The following is a 25,665-nucleotide window of genomic DNA, read 5'->3' on the forward strand; positions in this document are numbered from 1 at the left end:
CCGCCTCTGGGGGCCGGAAAGGTCGAGTCCGTCTCTGGGGGCGCCGGGGCGCCTCCGAGCCGCATTGTTGGCGGGGCCTTCTGAGCCTTCACCCTATCTGATGTGGCTCCCGGCCTGCTTGCTTGGTGGCTCCCGGCACCCAGCAGGTCACGGGCCCGGGATTCAGGGCGCGGGGTGGGGGCAGGGCTGGCGTGGCTGTGCGTGGGCCTCGGAGGTCAGCTCTGGGAGGCCAGAACCTCTGCACTCTGCACGGGTGCAGGCGCTCTTTGCGGGGAGAGTGGGGGCTTCTGCTCTGGGGGGGGGGGGCTGTGTTTATCTGGGCACTGGCCGGCCCCGCCTTCCGCTCTGTCATTTGAAGTCTCTGCACCTGTGGTTTCTGTCCCCAAGGTCTGCCCCTGCCTGGTGGTCTGTTTGCGGCCAGGGGGGCTGAGGCTGGCTTGGGGGGCTTTCGGGTGGGACAGGTGAGCCAGGGAGACCCCCCGCCCCCCGCAAGATGTCCGGATCTGCTCAGGTCTGGGCTCAGTAATGCGGAAGACAGGGTCCCCGCCTCGTGGCCTCTGTCACAGAGGCCCCTGACTGAGGCCCTGAGGGTCCCCGTTGAAGCACTCAGCCTCACGGGGCATCAGCGCGGCATTTACTTCCGGGGGGCGCTGACCCTGGTAGCAGAAGGGTAAAAAGAGAAGCATCCGGAACAGACACCTGTGGCCGTAGAATATTCCAGACCGCTGGGGGTCAGTGCTGGAACACAGCAGGGAGGGCGCTGGCCTGGCTCACAGCTGATGCGGGTTGGATCCCCGGCACCCCCTAGGGTCCCTCAAACACCACCAGGAGGGATTCCTGAGTGCAGAGCCAGGAGTCAGCCCCGAGCATCGCCAGGTGGGACCCAAAAAGCAAAACAAACCAACCAAAAAATATACCCCCACAGCAATTAAGCATTGACCCTCTCAGAAACCAACTTGACCTCAGTAAAAGGCTAATTGAAAGCTAAAGACAAACAGATTACAAAGATCAAATCAGGTACAAAACAGAAAGATACAGCAGTTAGGGCCGGATGGAGCGGTAAGACAGCAGGTTAGACGTTTGCCTTGCACGCGGCTGACCCGGGTTCGATTCCTCCGCCCCTCTCGGAGAGCCCGGCAAGCTACCGAGAGGATCCCGCCCGCACAGCAGAGCCTGGCAAGCTCCCCGTGGCGTATTCGAGATGCCAAACACAGTTGCAACAAGTCTCACCATGGAGACGTGACTGGTGCCCGCTGGAGCACATCAATGAGCAACGGGATGATAGTGCTCCAGTGATTCTATGCATGTTCCCCTTGTCAGTCCGACTCTGTTACCTGGGAGTCCTCCCCGCCCTGTTTAAGGGGAGCCGAGGAATTCAAGGTCTAGGGCAAGGTCGCTTTAGATGCATTCAGGGCGTGACTAGAACCTGGGGCAGGCCTGGGTGCAAGTTCAAGGCGTTCGTTTTCCCCCACCGGCCGCCTAGGGGTTGCTCTGGGTCTGGGCCTCACCGGCCAGCCTGCCCGCCCTGCGGGGAAGGCAGGAATTCCTGGGAAATGGTTCCTGGGAATCGGCTTCCCGGGGCCCAAGGGCCGGGGCTCCCCATGACCTTTTTTTTTTTTTAGCTTTTTGGGTCCCACCCGGCGATGCTCAGGGGTTACTCCTGGCTCTGTGCTCAGGAATCACTCCTGGCGGTGCTCGGGGGACCCTATGGGATGCCAGGGATCGAACCCAGGTCAGCCGCATGCAAGGCCAACGCCCTCCCCGCTGGGCTATCGCTCCAGCCCCTCCCCATGACTTTTCGAGGCGTCACCCTGCTGAGCATCTCATGGCAACCCTTGGGGTTGACCGAGAATCTTCTAGAACCCACCTGAGACAGGAGTCAGCCTCTGAGCCCCTTCCTCAGGCCCCCAAGACGCGGCAGCATTACGGTGACCTCAGATCGGCCCCCCCAGACCCCTCCAGCGGACGCGGGACCCAATCCCACCCGAACCTCTACGACGGGGACCCCCAGCGCTCGGCCCTACACCAGTCCCAGCCCAGATTATCACCCCCGGCCCTCGACCTGGACCCTTGTTCCTCCGGCCTGTTCCTTTTTCTCTCTCATTTTTTTGGTCTCTGGGCCAAAAATGATGGTCCAAAGGGGCGATGCTCAGGGCTTCCTCCTGGCTCTGTGCTCAGGACTCACTCCTAGCGGTGCTCAGGGGACCCCCCCCACGTCATTTCCGGAAAAGCGTTGCCCCTGGTTCCCCCAGCCGGGGGTGGGCCTTCCCTGGGAGCCCCTAACTCAGGTCAAGGCCGCGCTCCCTCTCACCTCTGCATCAGCTGCCTCGCACGATCCCTGCATTTTTCTCTGCCTCTTTTCACGGAAAAAAAAAAGTATTTTGGGACTTGGGGGGTCAGACCTGGGAGCTTGAAATATAATTTGGGGGGTCCAGAGTCAGACCTGACTTCACCTTCTTTGGCCTGTCTCTCCTTTCTTTTTTCTTTTTTTGCCTTTTGGGTCCCACCTGGCGATGCTCAGGGCTGACTCCTGGCTCTGCACTCAGGAATCACTCCTGGCGGTGCTCGGGGGACCCTATGGGATGTTGGGAATCGAACCCGGGTTGGCCATGTGCAAGGCAAACGCCCTCCCCGCTGTGCTATCACTCCAGCCCCCCTGTCTCTCCTTTTATGTCATCAGCTGCAACCCTGCTCTGCAGAAACACACTTTCTTTCTTTTCTTTCTTTTTTTTTTTTCTTTTTTGGGTCACACCTGGCAATGCTCAGGGCTGACTCCCAGCTCTGCACTCAGGGATCACTCCTGGCGGTGCTCAGGGGACCCTATGGGATGCTGGGAATCGAACCCGGGTCTGCTGCCTGCAAGGCCAACACCCTCCCTGCTGTGCTATTGCTCCAGCCCATGGAATTGCACTTTCTAAGCTCCAATTTGCTCCTGTATCTGCCCCATTCACTAGAGAGTGGCGCCTCCCATAGAAACTGTCCCCTTATCTCCAGCCCACAAGGCCACCCACCCACCCCTGCCACAGAGGTAGCCCTGGGGCGGGGGAGGGTGTGTGTGCTCCTTTCAGCCACCCTACTGCGTTGAGCGCTCCTCCTTGTCCTCTGAGCTGAGTCTGGGGGGAAGGGGGGGGGGGGGGGGGGGGCTCCCTGCTGGACCCTGTCGCACTGTCGTCCAGTTGCTCATCGATGTGCTCGAGCGGGCGCCAGTCACGTCTCCATGGTGAGACTTGTTGTGACTGTGTTTGGCATCTCGAAGACGCCACAGGGAGCTTGCCAGGCTCTGCCGTGCGGGCGGGATCCTCTCGGTAGCTTGCCGGGCTCTCCTAGAGGGGCGGAGGCTTTTGGGGCGCCTGGACAGGTGTCCCCAGCCTACCGAATGCAAGCGTTTTGCCGACTGGCCTGTGCTAACACGCCAGTGCTAACACACGGACAAACACGCACCTGCCCGGTCTCTGGGCAGCACCTGGACCCTACAGGCTAAATATTGACCAATCAGGGGACTTGGCCAGTAGGTGCCCAGCTCTCCCTAAAGTTGGGGGGTCGGCGGTGGCGGCCGGGGGGGGGGGGTGTGTGTGGGGGGGAGAGGCGGGGATTGTCAGGGGAGAGACAGTGATCAGATGGGTAGAGCCAAAGCAGATGGCAGGACCCGGGGCTGGTCACCTGGCCAAGCTCCCTCCCGGGCTGCAGGATCTTGGGCTCCCAGCTTCCTTCCCGAGAGCACAGGAAACGAGGGTGCTCAGGAAACGAGTGCTCGCGGGGCAGGGGTGGGGTGTGGCGGGCCGGTGGGCGCTCAAGGGCACTTGATCCGGCCGCCCTGTTTGTGTGGGGGAGGAACCAGGTCACTTCTGGCCCTTTTCCTCCACAAAATCGGGCTCCTCCTCCCCCCCCCCCCCCCCCCCGCCCCTGCGGGCGCCGGAGTTTTAGTTTTCCTTTTGCTTAAGCGAGACGGTTCCCTGCCGCCAAACCCGTCTCACTTCACTCTTCCTCTCCGCGACCTTGGGGGCCCCCCTGGCCACAGGTGGGGTGAGGCGGGGGGGGGAGTGAGGGGAAGAGGGAAGGATCTACATCAACCCTGCAGGGCGGGGCGGGGGTGGGAGGGGGGCCCAAGCCGGTCCCGAACGGGGATTGGACCAGGAACCTCAGCGATCACGTACACTTCTCAGGTCCCCGGGACGGGTCCGAGACGCCCCTTCCCTCTCCCCAGCGGCCACCTGTGCTGGCGGGTGGGTGGCCGATGGGGAAGGGGGAGCCCCCCCTCACCCCTTCCCGCCCGGGGGGCCCCCCGGGAGACGGTCTTTGGAGGGGAACAAACAGAAACCCAGAGACTCACCTTCCCCTGCGTCCGGGTCCCGTGGCCGCCTGGCGCTCAGCGGGGCCGGCCGCCGCCCCACATACGTGCGGTTCCGCCCCGCCCGGCCCGGGCCCGGTGCCGCTGTCAGCCGCGGGACTTCCTGCCGGGTCGGGCCAGCCGGTCTGTGCCACCCCCGCCGAGCCCGCCCGCCCGGAGCCCGCGCTTGGCACTTGGGCACACCCGCCCCAGACGCGCGCGCCCGCCCGCCCCTGGGTCCCCACCCCGCGCCCGCCCCCGGGCGTCCCGGGACCCGCCTCCGGCCGCCCGGTCCCAGCCAGCTCCCCAGGCGGCGGCCGGCCGGGTGGGCCTCTGCCTCCTGCCCCAGTGCTCGGCGCCGGCGGGGCTGCAAAGTTGGGTTCCTCCCTCGCTCCCTTTCCATGCTCGAGGGCACCGAAGGCCCCAGAGCCCAGGGCCGGCAGCTGGGTCAGGGCCCCGGGGGGCAGGGAGGGGCGCTGCGCCCCGGGCGCGATGGGACAGCCCTTCCTGACTCGGGGCGGGGGGGGGGGGGGGGGGTGGACGACTTGGCTCCCCGGGGCGGCTTGTCGCAGGGCGTGGGCGGGGGACAGGGCTGGGCGCTGGGGCTCCACTCTGGCATGCTGGGCTTCCCTCCCCGCGGGGGGCTTGAGATGATTGGAGAGATAGCACAGCGGGTGGGTGATTGCCTTGCACAGGGCCGACCCGGGTTCGATCCCCGGCATCCCTTAGGGTCCCCCGAGCACCGCCAGGAGTGATTCCTGAGTGCAGAGCCAGGAGTCAGCCCTGAGCATCGCCGGGTGGGACCCAAAAAGCAATAAATAAATAAATAAATAAATAAATAAATAAATAAATAAATAAAATTATCGTTCTCTTTCTCTCCCTCTCTATCTCCTTCCCTCTCTCTCTTCCTCCCTCTCTTCCTCTCTCTCCTCTCTTTCTCCCTCCCTCTCTCTCCCTCTCCCTCTCTCTCTCTCTCCTCTCTCTCTTCCTCTCCTCTCTCTCCCCTTTCTCTCTCCCTCCCTCTCTCTCTCCCTCTCCTCTCTCTCTTCCTCTCCTCTCTCTATCTCCCGTCTCTCTTCCCCTCTTTCTTCTCTCTCCTTCTCCTCTCTCTCTTCCTCTTCTCTCTCTCCCCTTTCTCTCTCCTCTCTCCTCTCTCCCTCCCTCTCCTCTCTCTCCCTCTCTTCTCTCTCTTTCTCTCCTCTCTCCTCTATCTCCCTGTCTCCTCCTCTCTCTTCTCTTTCTCTTCTCCTTTATCCTCTCTCTACCTCTCCCTCTTTCTCCTCTCCTTTCTCTCCCTCTCTCTCCATTCCTCCCTCCCTCCCTCTCTCTCCCTCCCTCCCCCCCCCCCTCTCTCTCTCTCTCTCTCTCCCTCTCCCTCTCCCTCTCCCCCTCTCCTCTCACACCCAGCAGAGCTGACTCCTGGCTCTGCACTCAGGAATCAAACCCTGGGTCAGCCACTTGCGTGAGAGGCAAACGCCCTCCCTGCTGTGCTGTCACTCTGGCCCCAAGATTCTTTTCTCCCAGTGCAGGGGAGATGGAAAACACCCAGGGATAGAGGTTAGAGGTCAGTGGCAGATCCTGTGTAGGTGTGTGGGAGGGCCTTGGTGGGTTCCCCAGCACACACAACACACACACACACACACACACACACACACACACACACACACACACACACACAGAGCCCTCATTCCATTGGGAAAACGCAAGTGTTTAAGGGACAGACCGGTTTCTTGCTGTGGAGGGGAAGCCTTGAGATCCAGGTGGTGGATAGTGTATGGGGGGTGGGAAGGGGGGGGAGGGGGCGTTGATTTCCTGACTCCTGGTGACTCCTGGCTCAGGGCTGGTGGGGGGTCCCAGTCTGCTGTGTCTGTCAGCCTTTGACTGTGTGCAGGGCCAGTGCCTCTCGCCCACCCCGTCTCTCCGCCTGAGCTCTCAGGCTGACTGTAGAGAAGGAAGGCGGGGGGCAGAGGCGGGCGGCCCCCAGGCAGCCCTTAGCAGTGGGGTCAGCTCAGTCCTTTAGCGTGGGTTGGGCCCACGGGCGTCTCTGTTCAGTTGGTCCCTCCCAGGCCCAGGTGCGGGGACTAAGGGAATCGAGGGGCCAAAGACGCTCCCCCCAACTGTGGTTTGCCACCCCTGAGCCTAGGAGCAGTGTCTGCAGCCTCCATTGGATCAAGCAGGGGCGCAGAGAGAGCAGGGGTGTGGGGAGCAGAGAGAGCAGGGGTGTGGGGCGCAGAGAGAGCAGGGGTGTGTGGAGCAGAGAGAGCAGGGGTGCGGGGAGCAGAGAGAGCAGGGTGTGGGGAGCAGAGAGCAGGGGTGCAGGAGCAGAGAGAGCAGGGGTGTGGGGAGCAGAGAGCAGGGGTGTGGGGAGCAGAGAGCAGGGGTGTGGGGAGCAGAGTGCAGGAGTGTGGGGAGCAGAGAGCAGGGGTTCGGGGAGCAGAGAGAGCAGGGGTGCAGGAGCAGAGAGCAGGGGTGTGGGGAGCTGAGTGCAGGGGTGTGGGGAGCAGAGAGCAGGGGTGCGGGGAGCACTCTGGTTGGCAGAGGGGGGTTTGGGGATCTCTTGGGTGTTTCCTGTAAGGTTGCACATGCCTGTCTGCGCTCCCCAGCTCACCTCACATAGGCACATGCACGTAGCAACACACACGTGCACACACACAGAGTGCATGTCCATGTATATACACACATGCACATTCAGAGTATATGCATAACACACATGTGCATAAAATGCATGTTCACACACATGCATATATTAAAAATGCGTACAGGTGCACATGTTCAAATATACATGTGCAGATATATAATGCACAGGCATACATATACATGTACGTGCATGCACAGTACATGTCCACACACATGTATACACATGTAACACATGTGTTCACACAACACAGATACATATGCACAACACAAAACATGTCCATAATACATGTTCCCACACATAACACACAAGTGTGATGCACGGACATGTACACACATGCCTGATACACACATCTGTATTTGCACATACACTCACATGCAAATGCACGCGTGCCTCATGTGCTTCCATGCACACACATGCACACAGACATGCATGCGCACAGCTTCCCACTCTTGGCTCTTTCTCTAGCCTCCATGCAGGTGCTGGAACTAGACCTGGCCAGAGGGGAGGGGTGGGGAGATGAGGGCGGGGGGCCTGGGCGGGGTCTGTGTGTCCCATGTTCCTGGGCTCGGAGCTCTGTGCCCACTGGCACGGTTGGGGCTCAGCTCGGCTGCATTCCGAGGCAGCACCCCTCGGTCTCACTCTCCAGGAGGGGTCTCGGCCAGGGGAGACCCCCAGAGATCACTTTGCCTCTTACTGGGGCCTCCTGGGGGAAGGGCCTGTTGCCCATTGATCGAGGGGCTCCTGGGGTCCCGGGGTGCTCGCTGGGCCCCATGCAAAGGTGTTTGAGGGGAGATTCCCGGGGTGATTTCTCCTGCCCCGAGGGCCCACGCGGCCACCGGTGTGGAAACGTGTTTCCTGCACTGAGTCAGACGGGGACGTCGCCGGGACTTCCTCTCCCGCTGCCGGCGCAGGTGGAAGGAAGGCGGGCGGGAACCAGAGACAGACTTGGGAGTGGCCACGCTCACCAGCCTTGGGCCCCCCCGCCCCCCCCACACACACACCTGGGCTCGGTGAGGAAACTGCCTGTGCCTCTGGCCTCAGCTCTTTTTTTTTGGAGGGGGGGTCCCACCCGGCAATGCTCAGGGGTCCCTCCTGGCTCTGCACTCAGGGATCACTCCTGGCGGTGCTCGGGGAACCAGATGGGATGCCGGGGATCGAATGTGTGCAAGGGTTGGATGTGTGCAAGGCAAATGCCCTGCCCACTGGGCTGTCCCTCGGGCGCCAGGGGTCCATGTTTGAACGTGCCCTGCAAACTCAGCAAACACATATGGCCCACGGGGTCCAGCCATCGTCTGTCCAATCGCCCATTCCGTAGCTGAGGGTTTGTTTTTTTTTTTTTTTTTTTTTTGCTTTTTGGGTCACACCCGGCGATGCATGGGGTCACTCCTGGCTCTGCACTCAGGAATCACCCCTGGCGGTGCTCAGGGCTCAGGGGACCCTATGGAATGCTGGGAATCAAACCCGGGTTGGCGGCATGCAAGGCAAACCTCCTCCCCGCTGTGCTATCGCTCCAGCCCCCCGTAGCAGAGGTTTATGGAGACCCAGTGAGAACTACTCCCAGTGCTAGCCCGACCCTCTGATCTGATGGGGAATCAGCTATGAGACGATGAGCAGAGAGGAAAGCACTTAGAATGTGGTGTTCGGGGGGGAGGCAGAGTAATAGCACAGCGGGGAGGGCGTTGGCCTGGCACACGGCCGACCCGGGTTCGATCCCCGGCATCCCATAGGGTCCCCCGAGCACCGCCAGGAGTGATTCCTGAGTGCGGAGCCAGGAGGAACCCCTGTGCATCGCCGGGTGTGGCCCAATAAGCAGAAAAAAAAAAAGAATGTAGTGTTTAGATTTTCCTTTGAACTCTGCCACCATTGATGAAAGCAGGTGGGCGAGGGCCTAGGTGGGGGGGAGGAATTTTCGAGTGAGGAGAGAGGCTGGACCATCTCCGGTCTGGGGCTAGCCTGGGCACTACTGGGTAGAGAGGAAATAGCAGTTATTGGATGATGTAAAATGACTTTCTCATTGGGGCTGGGGGTCAGGTAGGGCCCTGTGTTCAGTGCTCAGCCCTGGTAGGCACATCACTGCCACTTGTCATCCCGTTGTTCATGGACTTGCTCCAGCGGGCGCCAGTCACGTCTCCATGGTGAGACTTGTGGTGACTGTGTTTGGCATCTCGAATACGCCATGGGGAGCTTGCCAGGCTCTGCCGTGCGGGCGGGATCCTCTCGGTAGCTTGCCAGGCTCTCCGAGAGGGGCGGAGGAATCGAACCCGGGTCGGCCAGGTGCAAGGCCAACGCCCTCCCCGCTGTGCTATCCCCCCAGCGCCCCCTCCCCACAAAAATAAGAATTTTAGGGGGTCATTTTTTTCCTGTAGAAAAAAAAAATAAAACAGAAACAGGACAAGACTTGAGCACCAGGAGGGAGAAAGCCAGATACTGCCCGTAAGCGTTGGTGATCCCAAATGATCGGCACATTTGGGGGCGGGGCTAATCGGGGGGGGGTGGTGGGCGGTGTGTGTGTGTGGGGGGGGGTTGACATCCTTGGTGGAATGTGGATTGAACCAGTTTGGTAGGGAGCCGTGATGCTGCAGCTCCTCCCAGAGAGACTGAGTCAGTGTAGGGAGGCCCCTGGCTTCCAGGGGACGTGGGGTGGGCAGGAGTGGGGTGAGAGGGGGGCCAGCTTCAGCCCTGCCATCTCTGGGCCGGCTCTGGCTCTGGCTCTGGTGTGATCGCCCAACTCCCTCCCCGCGAGGAGGAGACGTTGCTCCCCTGCTCAGTTCTCTCCCCTGCCCGGACCCTGTGCGCCAGGCCCTGTCTGTTTGTCTGTCTGTCCTGGCTCCCGGATTCCCCAGCTCCGGCCGGCCACCAGGGAACATCTCGGGGAAGCATCGGCCCAGTGGCAGACGCTCTGGGCCGCAGGGGCCCTTTCTCTCAGCCTGGAAGGGCCTCGGCCCTGCGCCCCGCCCAGTGCTTGGTGCTTGGTGGCTTTGTCATCTCTGCAGAGACAGCGGGGAGGGTGCTGGCCTTGCAACGCTGCCACCCCCGGGGTTCGATCCCCAGCATCCCCTGTGGTCCCCGAGTCCCCCCGGGAGAGATTCCTGCGTGCAGAGCCCAGAGCCAGCCCTGAGCATCGCCGGGTGGGACCCGAAAAACAAAACCAAATAAAAAGTGCAGGGGCAGCGGGAGGGGGCCCCAGAGGACACAAGAGTTGGGGTCGTGAGGCTGGAGCGTTAGTTGGCCTTGCATGTGGCTGACCTGGGTTCGATCCCCAGCATCCCATAGGGTCCTCTGAGCACCGCCAGGAGTGATTCCTGAGTGCAGAGCCGGGAGTCAGCCCTGAGCATCGCCGGGTGGGACCCAAAAAGCGCAAAGAATAAAAAAAAAAAAATGGGGCTGGAGCAATAGCACATCGGGGAGGGCGTTTGCCTTGCACGAGGCCGACCCGGGTTCGATTCCCAGCATCCCATAGGGTCCTCTGAGCACCGCCAGGAGTAATTCCTGAGTGCAGAGCCAGGAGGAACCCCTGAGCATCGCCGGGTGTGGCCCCAAAAAAAAGAAACCTAAAAAAAAAATCCCCCCGCCCAAAAAAAAGAGTTGGGGGTTGTTGGCACGGGAAGCAGGGCTGGAGATACAAATCTGCCCCTCCTCACCCCCTTCCCCACTTGGGGCCGGTCCCAACTCTAACTTGTCCTCCCTCAAGCTCCCGAAGCGACCAGCTGTCTGCCTGGACGGGGGCGGGGGCAGGAGGGGGGTGCTGCAGGCTCTGAGAAAGTTCTGGAATCCTGGAGTCCGCTGGACGCAAGTTCCGGCGAGATGCCCGTAGCTCTGAGCGAGAGCGGCCCTCGATGCGTGGTTCCAGGGCTGTGCGGCCGTCTCCGGGTGGGGGGGTCTCGGACCCTGGAGTCTACACCCGTCTGACTGGGCTCAGCCTCGGAGAACGGGGCTCCCAAGCTGCTCCTGTCCCCTGCCCCGCCCTGCCCCGGCCTCTCCCCTACCCCGGACTCAAAAGCAAAAGCCAAGGAGCAGCTCTCCCAGCTGCAGGCCTCTCCCCTGCCCCGGACTCAAAAGCAAAAGCCAAGGAGCAGCTCTCCCAGCTGCAGCCCGGCTAAAAATAGAAAGTTTGTTTGTTTTCATATTCATGGGGCCTTTTTCCTGCCGCCCCGAGGGGATGGGGAGGGTTTCTGAACTCTGCGCCTTCGCCTTCTCGCCCACCTGAGGTCTAGCCCATCGGATTCGGCCTCGCCGCCTCTCTGGAAATTGGGGGTGTGGGTCTGCAGTTCCTGGCTTCCCTCCCGGGGAGCCGTGTCTGCACACCCCACTTTTGGTTTGTTTTTTGGGGGTCACACCCGGCGATGCTCAGGGGTTACTCCTGGTTCTACACTCAGGAATTACTCCTGGCGGTGCTCAGGGGACCCTATGGGATGCTGGGATTCGAACCCGGGTCGGCCGAGTGCAAGGCAAACGCCCTCCCCGCTGTGCTATCGCTCCAGCCCCCTGCACACCCCACTTTTGCTCCTTCCGTTCCCGGGGCCAGGAAACTGGGCCTTTCTCCCTCGCTCCCTGACCTCGGGCCGATCACCGCCACCCCTGCCTCAATTTCGTCATCTGTCAAATGGGGCCAGCATGCTGCGCCCAGGGCAGCTGGGAAGAGTCCCAAGGCGTCTTTTGCAGGACCGGCCGGCGGAGACGGCCACTTTCTTCCCCTCTCGGCCTGGGAAGCCCCCTTTGGAGGTGCCGGTGCAGGGGAGAGGTGTGGCGGGCTCGAGGGGGGGGAGCGCTCGGGCCGGTTCTGGGGAGAGGCAAAAGCTAGGCCCTATTTGGGGGGGTCTGGTGCCGCCGGCAGCCCAGGGCGGCGCGTCTCTGGGAGGAAGGAGCGTGGGAGAGTCCAGCGGGACGATTCGAGAACCTCAGCAAGAGGCTCCCGGGCTGCCTCCTCGACCCTCGACCCTCGGACCAGACAATGCCAGGAAGGCGGCCCAGAACCGTCTCGTTAATGGAAAAATTTCCTCCACGCAGGGGGGCGGTGAGTCAGCTTAGCTCCGGCGCTGCTCAGGGTATTTTGTTAACGTTTAACGTTTCGTCGGAAAACTCGGCGCCTCCCTGCTTCTATAGAAAGGCGGGGTGCCCCCCCCCGCCAGGGGCCAGCAGCTCTCTCCAGGAGGACCCAGAGACCACCGCCTGCCCCCCCCCTCACCCACCCACCAGCAGCCGGCAGCAGGGGTGGGGGGGGGCTTTCTGCCAAGCGATCACCCCAGAGGAACCTTCTAGAAGCTTCTAGAAGCCGATCAGAGCTGGGGGCATCCCTGACCCTGTGAGTCCAGGATGACCGAGGGTTGTCACCCCCTCATGTCCTTAGTCCCGCTGAAGTACCTCACTGTCTCCTTGCCATAGACTGGGGACAGGGCATACACCCTTGCGCCCCCCAATTCTCTGCCCCTCCCCCACCTGGAGTGGGACCGGGAGGTTGCCGCTGTCTGGGCCGGGAGTAGTCAAAGGCTGGAGCATTTTTTTTTCCTTCTTTTTGGGTCACATTGCTTGGCGATGCTCAGGGCTGACTCCTGGCTCTGCACTCAGGAATCACTCCTGGCGGTGCTCGGGGGACCCTAGGGGATGCCGGGGATCGAACCCGGGTCGGCGGCGTGCCAGGCCAACGCCCGCCCCGCTGTGTGCTATTTTGCTCTCCCACGCTGGAGAGAGAGAGAGAGAGAGAGAGAGAGAGAGAGAGAGAGAGAGAGAGAGAGAGAGAGAGAGAAGAGAGAGAAGAGAGAGGAGAGAGAGAGAGAGAGAGAGAGAGAGAGAGAGAGAGAGAGAGAGAGAGAGAGAGAATAAACAATCCCCCAGCCGCCGTTCCCGCCCCATGCCAAAGGCCCATCAGCATGGCGAGCTTCACGGAGCTGTTTCCTTTTTTTCTCTTGCTGTTTAAACAAATAAACTTCCGGACGCGCTCTGGAATCATCTTAGATTTGCAGCCAAGTTGCAAAGATAAATATCTCTCGGCGTCCCCCGGGCCCCCCCCCCCCCATCTTGCTGTCCCCACGGAAACTTGGTGACAGGCCAGAAGCTGGCTTTGTCTCGTCAGCGCCTGAGTTCTGCCTGGCCCGTCCCCGACAGTTGACCCACCACAATGGCTTTGCTTATGACCCGGTGAGGAAAGGCCCTGAATGTCAGGAGACGTTTCCGAGTGGCAGCAGAGGGTTGGAACCGGGATTCAAGGATGGTTTCCTGGGATTTCCTCATTGTTTTGGTTTTTTCCCCTGCTGAAAGTCCTTGAGCACTGTGTGCCCTTGGCTTCTCCGAGAGGCCAGGGAGAAACACGCGTGTATGCTTTGGGATAAAAGAGGCTGCAAAGATGCTCCAAGTTGGGCTGGAGCAAGAGCACAGCGGGGAGGGCGTTGGCCTTGCACGCGGCCGACCCGGGTTCGATTCCCGGCATCCCCTAGGGTTCCCCGAGCACCGCCAGGAGTGATTCCTGAGTGCAGAGCCAGGAGTCAGCCCTGAGCATTGCTGGGTGTGACCCAAAAAGCAAAAAAAAATAATAAAAAGCTCAAAGTTGTGTCCGGAATTGATAGCACAGTGGGTCGGGCATTTGCCTTGCACGCAGCCGACCCGGGTTCAATCCCCAGCATCCCATAGGGTCCCTGAGCACTTCCAGGAGTGATTCCTGGGTGCAGAGCCAGGAGTCAGCCCTGAGCATCACCGGGTGTGGCCCCCAAACAAAAAGACTCTCAAAGCTGTGCTCTTTGGAAATTTGGGGTCTCCATGGCGATTTCTCCACCCCCCCCCCCCCTTGAGCTCCACGTCCTAAAAGGAACAGGATATGGCTCACGGGCCTGGACGTGGGGGCTTCCGGTGTAGCCTTGGGCGGCCCCGCCCGAGAGCAGGTGAGGCGGTGAGGGGCGGTGTGGTTGCTGGTGTGTTTGGGCCCCTAGGCGCTGCCCTTCGGCGCTGGTGCATATCGGTCACTCCCTCCCGCTCCCCTTGTTCACTTGCTGTTCAAATAGAGCCTAAAGGGCCGGCCAGAGAGTCGGGGTGCCAGACACTGAGCTTTGCATGCAGCTGACCCCAGTATATTTGCTCTGGCTTTGGGCCACACACCTGGCGGTGCTCAGGGCCGACTCTGGGCTCTGTGCTCAGGCGTGACTCCTGGTGGGGCTTGGCGGACTGTATCCAATGTCCTCCCTGCTCGAATCAGAGCACCCCAGGGGGTCTCCTGAGCACCCCCAGGAGGGTTGGCGGGGGAGGGAGGTGAGAATAGCCACCGGGCGCCACTGGTTGTGGCTGCCTCACGTTCTGTTCAAGTGTATTATTTTTCTTTTTTCTTTTTTTTTTTGGGGTCACACCCGGCAATGCACAGGGGTCATTCCTGGCTCATGCACTCAGGAATCACCCCTGGCGGTGCTCAGGGGACCATATGGGATGCTGGGATTTGAACCCGGGTCGGCCGAGTGCAAGGCAAATGCCCTACCCGCTGTGCTATCACTCCAGCCCCTCAAGTGTATTTTTTTTTTTCTCTTTGGGTCCCACCCAGCGATGCTCAGGGGTTACTCCTGGCTCTGCACTCAGGAATCACTCCTGGCGGTGCTCAGGGGACCCTATGGGATGCTGGGAATCGAACCCAGGTCGGCCACATGCAAGGCCAATGCAGTCCCTGCTGTGCTACCGCCCCAGCCCCGTGTTCAAGTGTAAGTTTTAAAATTTATTTTAAATTATAAATTTTGTCGCGCTGTCGTCCCGTTGCTCATCAATTGGCTCGAGCAGGCGCCAGTCACGTCTCCATGGTGAGACTTGTTGTGACTGTGTTTGGCATCTTGAATACGCCAGGGGGAGCTTGCCAGGCTCTGCTGTGCGGGCGGGATCCTCTCGGTAGCTTGCCGGGCTCTAAATTTAAAATTTATAATTAATGTTGGTTTAGGGGGGCCACACCTGGCCGTGCTCAGGGCTGACTCCGGGCTCTGCACCCAGAGATCACTCCTGCTAGGGTCCAGGGGACCCTATGGGATGCCGGGGATTGAACCCAGGTCTGCCGCATACAAGGCAAATGGTTGTTGTTGTTTTTTTTCTTGTTTCATTTGTTGTTGTTTTTTTAAATTTTTTCCTTTTTAATTTTTTAAAAATTTTCTTTTTTGCTTTTTTTTGGGGGGTCACACCTGACATGCACAGGGGTTACTTCTGGCTCTGCACTCAGGAATTACCCCTGGCGGTGCTCAGGGGACCCTATGGGATGCTGGGAATTGAACCCGGGTTGGCCACGTGCAAGGCAAATTGCCCTCCCCGCTGTGCTATCACTCCAGCCCCACTTTTTAATTTTTTTTTATTATTTTTTTTTTATTGAATCACCATGTGGAAAGTTACAAAGCCTTCAGGCTTAAGCCTCAGTCCCACAATGCTCAAACACCCATCCCTTCACCAGTCCACATATTCCACCACCAGGAACCACACAGTAAACCCCCTCCCACTCCCCTCCCCGCAAGCCCCCCCCCCCCCACTGCCGGTGTAGCTGATAAATTTCACTTTAAAAATGGTTTTTAAAACAAAACAGAAGTAGAAGTTGTTGTTGTTGCTTTTTTTTTTTTTCTCAAAGAAGTTCCTTTTCTGGGCAGCTGAAGTAGAATGACGGTTGAACCCTGAACTCTCTCACAGGTGCATCCTGAGTGCAGCTCCTGATCTGTGCTCTCAACGCCCACCCCCTGGGGGTCCCCCTTCCTCATGGTCCCTTCTAAGAAGGCAGCCCCACGCCCCCCCCCCCCTCTGTGCAGAAAATAGGAAATACTTTTTTTTTTTTTGGTCCCTTGGCTTTTGGGCTACACCCGGGTGATGCTCAGGGCTGACTCCTGGCTCTGTGCTCTCCTGGCGGTGCTTGGGGGGGAGGGACCCTATGGGATGCTGGGGATTGAACCCGGGGGTCTAACACCACAGGGGTCCTGGCAGGGGCCCCTCAGGCCGGGCCAAACAGCGCCCAGGAGTGGCCCTTAGGGAAGTAAGTTTGGAAGAAGAAAATGATGTGACCTCAGAGTCATCTGTCCCTCACTCGGCCCTATTCCTGTCACCTCTGGGGGCCTCGGATGGTTTCCTGGGGAAGGGGGGTCAGAGGCACTCAGACATGCCTGCGGATTCTCCGATTCCGGCCCCCTCGTCTTGTCCTGTCACCCCAACCCTCTCGAGCAGGACGCAAAACCTCCGACACGGAAAGAGAAAAGCAAAGAACGGGCAATTCTGCCCCTGGTCCACGGACCATTTCTTTTCCTTCTTTCTTTTTTTTTTTTTTTTTTTTTGCTTTTTGGGTTACACCCAGCGATACTCAGGGCTGACTCCTGGCTCTGCACTCAGGAATCACTCCGGGCGGTGCCTGGGGGACCCTATGGGATGCTGGGAATCGAACCCGGGTCGGCCGCATGCCAGGCAAAAAAATGCCCCACTTTTCTCACTGTTTCTCACCCGAGTTTCGGTGAGACTCGGTTCTTTGAGCGATTCGGGGTGAGAGCCCCGTGACCCTGTGAGTCGGGCAATAGGGTCCCCGCCAGGTCTTTAGGGGCTGAATTCTGCCTCACAGGTGGCAAAGGGCCCCCCCCAGAGAGTCCGCCACGTCCCCAGGCCCCCTGTGGCGCGTGTCTGTGCTTTACCATATTGACTCTAGTTCCTGCACCGCTGTATTTACTTATCGGGTCACAGCCCGCTCTTAGCATTGCTTTATGCAGGAGGGTGTCACAGGTCTGGGTGACAGACAGGCTCCAGGGGCGACAAGTCAGAGGTGGGCCTTGACCCGGGGGGGCCTCGGGACTCCCTCAGGGGTGCGGGGCTGGGCTGGGCTGGGCTGTGCCGGAGGGGGCGGAGCTCGCACAGCTGCACCCCCACACCTGCTGCTTCCTTCCCGGAGCCCCCTGGGACCAGGGTGGGGACTGGCCCTTCCCTCCCTGCTGGGACCCATATGGCCGGAAACCACAACTGGAGGCTCTAGGATTTTTTTATCCAGACGTGCAAAGTCCCGGGGGCTGCCTCCTGCACCACCCCCCCTATAGAGCCCCTCAGGCAGCGGGGCCACTGGGTGTTTGCTGGAATCTCAGAAACAAGGGCACCGGAAGCAGGCAAGGTGGGGTCACCTCCTTGGGCCCCCCATTTCCGGCAGGAAGTGAACTTCAGAGTGCGAGAGGTCTGGGGGTGGGAGGCAGGGCAGGGGAGGGGCCTGTCACCACGGGCGACTCTGCAGTATCACACAGAGAGAACGTGCAAGTGTCAGGGGGTGGGAGGGCAGAGACGCGGTGGGTCCCTCATTCCCGGGGGGGTTCAGCAGCAGCGGGGCCGGGGTCACTCCCGGTTGGGCGACGGAGAAAGCCGGGCTCACCCACTGCCCCGGTCACGTGGCCGTGCCGCAGAAGCCTCGCACCCTGGGAGCTCGGAGTGCCAGCCGGGGCCTTGGCGAAGCACCTGGTGGCCAGCCTGGAGGAGGTGGCATCCCAGTACTGCTGGGTGTGACCCAGGAGCAAAATGACAGAGGCAATGCAGCGTCGTGGATGCTGTCCCCTGCCCTCCGTCCCTGATCTCGGACCCTCTGGGGAGAGTCAGCAGCTCTGGCCCGTGTCTACGCAGAGACACACGTGTGGCTGCCGGAATCTCCACGTCTTGGCTCTGCTTTTCCCTCTTTTCCTCTGGGGGGGGGGGGAGAAGGTTCTGGGTTTCCGCCGCGGGCTGCGGTCGGGCAGATTCTGGGGGTCCCGGCCACGGTCTCGCCAGCCTGGCCCCTCTCTCGGCCCGTCCTTCCTGCCCGCCCGCCCTGCACGACCCTCCCTGGCCTGGCCGCCCTCTCCTTAGGAGTCCAACTCTCGGGACTCAGGGACACGCCATAGGCGTGTGATTTGCACGCGTGTCAGGCTTTCCCGAGAAGGGTGGGCGCATGGCACTCTCTACGCACGCCCCCCCGCGCCCAGGTGTGATGGGGGGGTCGCAACTGCTCCAGGAACTGGGGACAGTTTCGGTCTCGCCCCTGAACAGGACCTGGCACCTCTGTCGGGGCCCCTCAGCCCGCGCTGTCCTGACTGCGGCCGGAGTCGGGGTCGGGGTTGGGGGGCTTGCTCGCTTACTTGTTTGCTCGGGGCTCTTGCTCGGTGTTCAGCTGCTCCGGGGGGCACTGGGGGCCAGGCAGGGCTGGGGGTGGCCCGTGGGCCTTGGCCGGAAAAGCCCTTGGACCTCTCTCTGTGGCTCCGACATCTCATCATCATCATCATCATCATCGTCATCATCATCATCGTCATCATCATCATCGTCATCATCGTCATCATCATCATCATCATCGTCATCATCATCACCATCATCCTCATCATCGTCATCGTCATCATCATCATCATCATTATCACCATCATCCTCATCCTCATCCTCATCATCATCCCGTTGATTGTCGAATTTCTCAAGCGGTCTCAGTAACGTCTCCATGTGTCCTAGCCCTGAGATAACATCTCATCTTTCCAAAACCACTTTTATTTTGCCCCAATTTTTTGTTTCATTTTATTACAAACTGTAGAATAGTTTGTTGACTCGATTTGGATTTCATTTAAACCAGTTTTTTTTTTTGCATACTTAATAATTTTCTTTTACGTTTTTTTATTGCATCCCTGTGAGACAGACCATTACAAAGTTGTTCATGGTTCGGTGTCAGTCCTACAGGGTTCCAACACCCGTCCCTTCACCAGGGTACAGTTCCCAGCCCTGGTGTCCCCAGGGTCCCTCCTGTCACCCCACACCCCCTGCCTGCCTCTATGGCAGGTGTTTCTCTCTCTCCCTCTCCACCCCCTCTTTCTCTCCCCCCTTTTGGGTATTGTGGTTTGCAGTATATATATATATATATATATATATATATATATATATTTTGCTTTTTGGGTCACACGTGGAGGTGCACTGGGGTCACTCCTGGCTCTGCACTCTGGAATCACTCCTGGCGGTGCTCGGAGGACCCTATGGGATGCCGGGGATCGAACCCGGGTCTGCCACATGCAAGGCAAGCAGCACTGGGCTCTCCTAGTGACTCCCAGCCAGGTGCTCCCATGGCAGCCGGGTTCACGATGCCGGGATTTTCTTTCCAACACCCTCCCAGAAACCTTCGCTGCTGCTTTTTTTTTTTTTTTTGGTTTTTGGGTCACACCCAGCGATTCTCAGGGGTCACTTCTGGCTCTGCACTCAGGAATTACTCCTGGCGGTGCTCAGGGGACCCTATGGGATGCTGGGAATCGAACCCGGGTCGGCCTCCTGCAAGGCAAACGCCCTCCCCGCTGTGCTATCGCTCCAGCCCCCGCTGCTGCTTTTTGAGAGGGGAAAAAAAAAATTAAAAAACTCGTTTATTGAAGTGGAGTCATTATCCCCGTGCTGGTTCCAAATTACCGTTTTATGCGCTTACCTCTTTCCATCTCCGTGATGTGATGCTCCGACGATTCATTTGTCAGTTGGCGGGTGTTCCCCGGAGCCCCGCGGGGTAACTGGCTTCTCATTTGGGCCTCGGAGCCTCTTAATGTTCCCCGGGCGAAGCCCTGACTCGAGCTTCTAATGCGGTTTAAATGAGGAGGGAAATTCACGGAAAGGTGTTTGGACGTTCATAACCCGGAGACGGTTCCCCGCGTGATCTGTGGGCCTCCAGGGTGCCGGCTTTCTACCCGGTAGTTTATTTTTAATTTAATTTTATTTTTTGCTTTTTTTTTGGGGGTCCCACCCGGCGATGCACAGAGGTTCCTCCTGGCTCTGCACTCAGGAATTACTCCTGGCGGTGCTCGGGAGACCCTATGGGATGCTGGGAATCGAACCCAAGTCGGCCGCGTGCCAGGCCAACACCCTCCCCGCTGTGCTATCGCTCCAGCCCCAAGCCAGCAGCTTAGAGACGTGATCCTTTAAATTCCCACGTGTGGTGAGAAACTGAGGCTTGGGAGGAAGCGGATGTCGCAGCCGACCCAGAAATGAGCGGAGACTCAGGGTCACACTCTCCCCGACGCGTTTCTTTCTCATCGCAGATGTTCGGGCCACAGAAATGAGGCTGCGACTTCCTGGAGGCCGAATCAGTCCAGAAACTCAAATGTGATATTGGAGGATTATTTATTTTTGGTTGAAGGGTCCCACCCAGCGCGGCTCAGGCCTGACTCCTGGCTCTGTGCTCGGGGGTCACTCCCTGAGGGGCCCATATGTGGGGGTCGAACTTGGGTCGGCCGCATGCAAGTGTCAGATTCCCTGATTGCAGCGAGACCCAGTTCCACACGCGACAACGCAAAAGCAAAGGAACTTGATTATGCCCCCGAGCTAGCAGGAGCTTGAGCCAGGGTCCGAGTCTCATCCAACACAGTGGAGGCTTGACAGGGACCCCGACTCCGAATCACAAGCAGTTTCTCAAGGGTTCGGAGTTAAGAGGCAATTTATTTATTTATGTTTTTTAATTTTTTAAATTTTTATTTATTTTTTTGCTTTTTTGGGTCCCACCCAGCGATGCTCAGGGCTGACTCCTGGCTCTGCATTCAGTAATTACTCCTGGTAGTGCTCAGGGGACCATATGGGATGCCGGGGATCGAACCCGGGTCGGCCGCGCGCAAGGCAAACGCCCTACCCGCTGTGCTATCGCTCAGACCCCAAGAGCCAATTTATATACTGGTCTGTTGTTTTTTTTGGTTTGTTTTGTTTTTGGGTCACACCCGGCGATGCCCAGGGGTCACTCCTGGCTCATGCACTCAGGAATTACTCCTGGCGGTGCTCGGGGGACCCTATGGGATGCTGGGATTCGAACCCGGGTTGGCCGCGTGCAAGGCAAACGCCCTACCCGCTGTGCTATCGCTCCAGCCCCTATACTGGTCTGTTTTTAGCATCGACCCTATTACAGTGGTGGTCAGCAATTAGACGATGGTTAGCGACAGTTTCTAAGCAGGGGACAGTGACCCCTCATGACCGGCCGGACCCAACCCCCCAATTCCTTATCTCGGCAAATGATTCAACTGGGAGTTTACCTCCTGCTCCTGGGAGACAGAAACTGAGCCCAGTTGAGACCTAATGTTGGCTGCAGGTTGCCCTGGCGTCCCTTTCGCCCTCACACCTGCTGTATTATCTCTCGGCCTTGGATGATTCTTTCTGTTTTGGAAGGTGGGAGGCCTGAGCCCCCCTCCAACTGTGCCTCAGCCATCAGGCAAGGGAAAAGTCGACTGGATTTATCTCTGTTTTGCTTGCAGTGTGTCCCCTAGGGCCCCCTCCCCAACCCCCCGATTTCTTTCATTCTTCCTTTTCTATTTAGAGATATTGCTATTTTCAAAAGTTCCTCTTTCCCATGGACTTGTTTTTAGAGCGTTTTAAGTCAGAGCAAATTGAGCAGAAAGAACAGAGTTTCTATCCCCTCTTTCCTCCAGTGTCAACAAACACACACATGCATGCACACACACCGCACATGCACATGCATGCACTTTCATGCATGCACGAACACAATGCACACACGTATGCACACACATGCATACACACATGCACACATGCATGCACACACGCACGCACACACGCACACGTGCATGCACACATGCACGCACACATAAGCACATGCACACACGTGCACACACATGCACGCACGCATGCACATGCGCACACACACGTATGCACACACATGCACACACGTATGCACACACATGCACACACGTATGCACACATGTATGCACACACATGCATACACATGCACACACGCACACACATTCATGCACACATGCACGCACACATGCACACACCCACTGTAATGGCCCATTACAGTGGCCATTCGCTGTAGTAAGGGCCCTTCCCGGATGCGCCGCCCTCCTCTCTGTCGTGTGGGTTCTCGTGGCCTCGGGCAGCTGTCTGCCACTCCCCTTGCTCCCTGGGCTCTCACGCTCCAGAAACTTCTGTCTCATCTTTCATCTTCCCACTCACGCATCCCTTTTCTGTCCTGCAGTTCCTCTGCCTTTTTTCCCTTCTAAGGCAAGACTCCGGTGAGGGCGTCTCATCCCCACTCACCGGAGACCCCCGGACTCTTCCCCCGGCCTGACCCGCCGCGGCGGCTCTCTGGGCTGACAGGTTAATTTTTCTCTTTTGGCTTTTTGGGTCCCACCCAGCGATGCTCAGGGCTGACTCCTGGCTCTGCACTCAGGACTCACTCCTGGCGGTGCTCGGGGGACCCTATGGGATGCCGGGGATCGAACCCGGGTCGGCAGCGTGCCAGGCCAGCGCCCTCCCCGCCGTGCTATGGCCCCGGCCCTGGCTGACAGTTCTTGAGCCCTTGCAGAGGCTCCTGGGACTTCTGGGCCTGCAGCTCCCATGAGGAGCTCTCAGCCCGCCCCCCCCCCCCACGCCTCGTTTCTGGAAGGGGGGCGGGTGCTGTTTCTCTCCCACCCCTCAAGACTGTTTTTCTCAGCAGCCCCCACACAGGGCCTGGGTTGGGGGTTGGGTTTTTTAGAGCTTCCTGTTTGGGTTTGCTCCAGCCCTGGGGACTTCCCCACCGTCACTTCCCACGTGCTGCGTCTCCCCCAGCCCCTCTCGTCCCCAACTCCCCCTTCCGGATTCGGGGGGTCTGCTTCTGGTGTGTGCGTGTGTACAGGTGTGCATGCATGTGTGTTTGTGTGAGTGTGTACCTGTGTGGCGGTGTGGGTGGGCTCGCCTGTGCAGGCATGTGCAGTTTTGAGTGTTTGCATGTGTGCATGGGTGAGTGTGTGGGTGTGCACATTTGCATTTATGAGTGTGTGCTGTGTGCATGTGTGCATGTGTATGTGCGTGCGTGTGGGCGTGTGTGTATGAGTGTGTGTGCATGTGTGTGTGCATGTGTGTGCATTTGTGTAGGGGTGTGTGCATGAGTTTGTGGGTGTATGGGTGTGCATGGGGGTGTGTGCATGTGTGTGTATGTGCGTGTAAATATGTGCGTGGGTGTGGTGGTGTGTGCATGTGCGTGTGTGTGTGCGTGTGTATGTGCATGGGGGTGTGCATGGGGGTGTGTGCATGTGTGTGCATGTGCATGGGTGTGGGCGGTGTGTGCATGGGGATGGGTGCATGTGTATGTGTGGGGGAGTGTGGGGGTGTGTGCATGGGGATGTGTATATGTGTGTGCGTATGTGTGCGTGTGTATGTGCGTGGGGTGGGGGCTATGTGCATGGGGGTGTGCATGTGTGTGCGTGAGTATGTGCATGTGTGTGTATGTAGGGGTGTGTATGTACGTGTGTGTGCATGTATCTGCATGTGTGTGGGTGCACACATGTCTGTTTTCTCTGTTGTTTAGGTCGGAGCCGTTCCTATTTTTCCATCTTCCAACTCGACTCGGCGTCTGTCCTCTAAACAGAATCAGTTTAATGGGATTCCGGTGGCTCTCTCGTTTCCACGCCGACAGCGTTGGGCCCCGCCTTCCTCACGCTCCTTTTATGTTTCCTGCCGACGCGCCCCCTTTCCTGCCCGCTGCCTCTTTGGAGCCCCCAGCCTCATTTCCACGTTGCTGCTGCTGCGTCTCGGGCTGCTTAGGTGTGTGACTTCCGTGGGATTGAACCCTGACCCTCCCCTGGGAGGCTCTGGGACGCTGGGGGGGGGCTTTGGTCTGCTTTGGGGGGTACCACTTTGGCAAGGGCACGGGCCGGAGGAGGGAGAGGTCTGGGGTCTCTGTCCACCTGGGACCCCCGTGTGTCCCAGCCCGTACCCGGTCCCCCAGCTCTGCAGTCATCCCGCTGTTGGTGCAACGGGGTCTCCAGGGGTCCTGGGTGGGGACGGTGGGGACGGAAGGTCCCCACGTTCCTGAGCCCCCCGGGCACCGTCCAGCCGCCGTCTGGCCAGTCTCGGGGCCTGATGAGACTTTTCAGTGTCTGGTCTCAGCCGGGCGTCGCGGGCGGGCGTGGGGCTGACCCCGCCCCGGGCGCCCCGTCCCCCTGGCCAAAGTGGGGCCGCTGATTCTCAGGTCTTGGGCTGCTTGGCGGGACGTCATGCGTGGGGAAGCGGCCGGAGGAGAATTCAGAGAACTCAGGAATCCTGTGGGACCCCCAAGGTCCTACCTCTAGACTCTGTTGTTTCCCCTGTGGCGTCTGGGGGAGCAGCTTTGGATTTATTCGCGATCTTGTGTCTTACGTCAGAAAAATCGTAGCTGATGGGCCGGAGTGATGGCACAGCGGGGAGGGCGTTTGCCTTGCATGCAGCCGACCCGGGTTCGATTCCCGGCATCCCATGGGGTCCCCCGAGCACCACCAGGAGTGATTCCTGAGTGCAGAGCCAGGAGTCAGTCCTGAGCATCACCGGGTGGGACCCAAAAAGCAAAAAAAAAAATTGTAGCTGAAGGCGTCGGGGTGATAGCACAGCGGGGAGGGCGTCTGCCTTGTATGTGACCAGCCCGGGTTCGATCCCCAGCATCCCATCGCTGAGTCCTGAAAGTCTCAGTATTTTCGAATATTTTAAACATACATGAGCCACACGGCTTCCAGGCTGCTGGGTCGCGGCCGCCCTCAGCCTTGCCCTTAAGGAGAAGGTGATTTAACACTGCAGGAAACGCGCATCAGCTGGGCGCCGCATCTGCTGCGAACACAGTTCATTTGTGAATACTTCTGGAAGCTTCCATTAGAATACAAAGAGCCGAGAGCAAGAGCTGCCACCTGGTCCTTCCCAGGAACTGGCATCCGGTGCTCCCAGTTCCGCCTCTGCCCTCGGAGGGAGGCTTGACGGGTTCATTTATCTCTGGCCCATGGGGGTGGGGGGGCGGGTAGGACCCCCCGGCCAGGCCCAGAAGCCCTCCCCTCCCCTCACTCACACCAGCTGCTCTGAAGACAGACAAGTGGGAAATCCTTTGGTGGGGAGTGTAGGAGCCTGAAGATTCTAGAAACAGCCCTGGATATATATGTGTGTGTGTGTGTGTGTGTGTGTGTGTGTGTGTGAGCTCTTGGGGGGACCTGGAAGATTCTAAAAACAGTCCTGGGTGTGTGTGCACGCGCTGGGGTGTGTGTGTATGTGTGTTAGCTCTTGGGGGGACCTGGAAGATTCTAGAAACAGTCCTGGGGTGTGTGTGTGTGTGTGTTAGCTCTTGGGGGGACCTGGAAGATTCTAGAAACAGTCCTGAGGGGTGTGTGTGGGGGGTAGCAGCTCTTGGGGGGGACCTGGAAGATTCTAGAAATAGTCCTGGGTGTGTGTGTGTGTGTGCGCGCGTGTGTGCGCTGGGGTGTGTGTGTGTATATGTGTGTATGTGTTTGCTCTTGGGGGGACCTGGAGGATTCTAGAAACAGTTCTGGGGTGTGTGTGTGGGTAGCAGCTCTTGGGGGGGACCTGGAAGATTCTAGAAATAGTCCTGGTGTGTGTTTGTGTGTGTGTGTGTGTTAGCTCTTGGGGGGACCTGGAGGATTCTAGAAACAGTCCTGGGGGTGGGGTGGGGTGTGTGTGTGTGTGTGTGTGTGTGTGTGCTCTTGGGGGGACCTGATGGGCAGGACCCCTTCCCTCTGGGGGGGCGGCGTTTCTTCCCACGAGGCCAGTTTCTCCAAGACTTTTCAGCTCCTTGTCACAGCTTCATCCATTTCCCCCTAATCTAGTGCGAGGCTATTAACAATGTAAATGAGGCAAAACTAAACATTTCCCGGTGCAGCTGAGAATGTAGATGAGGTAAACACAGATCAGGAACCGCTGCGTCCTGCTGTAATTGATGACCTGGTTTTAATGGCTCAGGGCTGCTGTTGTGTGTGCCTGTGTGTGTGTGTGTGTGTGTGTATTTGCGCATGCACAGAGAGTCGGACAG

General features: G+C 59.0%; 1 protein-coding gene across 1 annotated transcript in view; it reads right to left on the reverse strand.

Annotated features, from left to right (window-relative positions):
• Positions 1-4,523, reverse strand: part of KIAA0040 (KIAA0040 ortholog) — a 26,849-nt gene extending 22,326 nt beyond the window's left edge. Inside the window, exon 1 of the mRNA XM_055120196.1 lies at positions 4,331-4,523. The gene's annotated coding sequence lies outside the window, so the exon portion shown is untranslated. The remainder of the gene's footprint in view (positions 1-4,330) is intronic.
• Positions 4,524-25,665: the final 21,142 nt, after the last annotated feature.

This window comes from Sorex araneus, chromosome X, assembly GCF_027595985.1.
Source record: "Sorex araneus isolate mSorAra2 chromosome X, mSorAra2.pri, whole genome shotgun sequence".
NCBI lineage: Eukaryota > Metazoa > Chordata > Mammalia > Eulipotyphla > Soricidae > Sorex > Sorex araneus.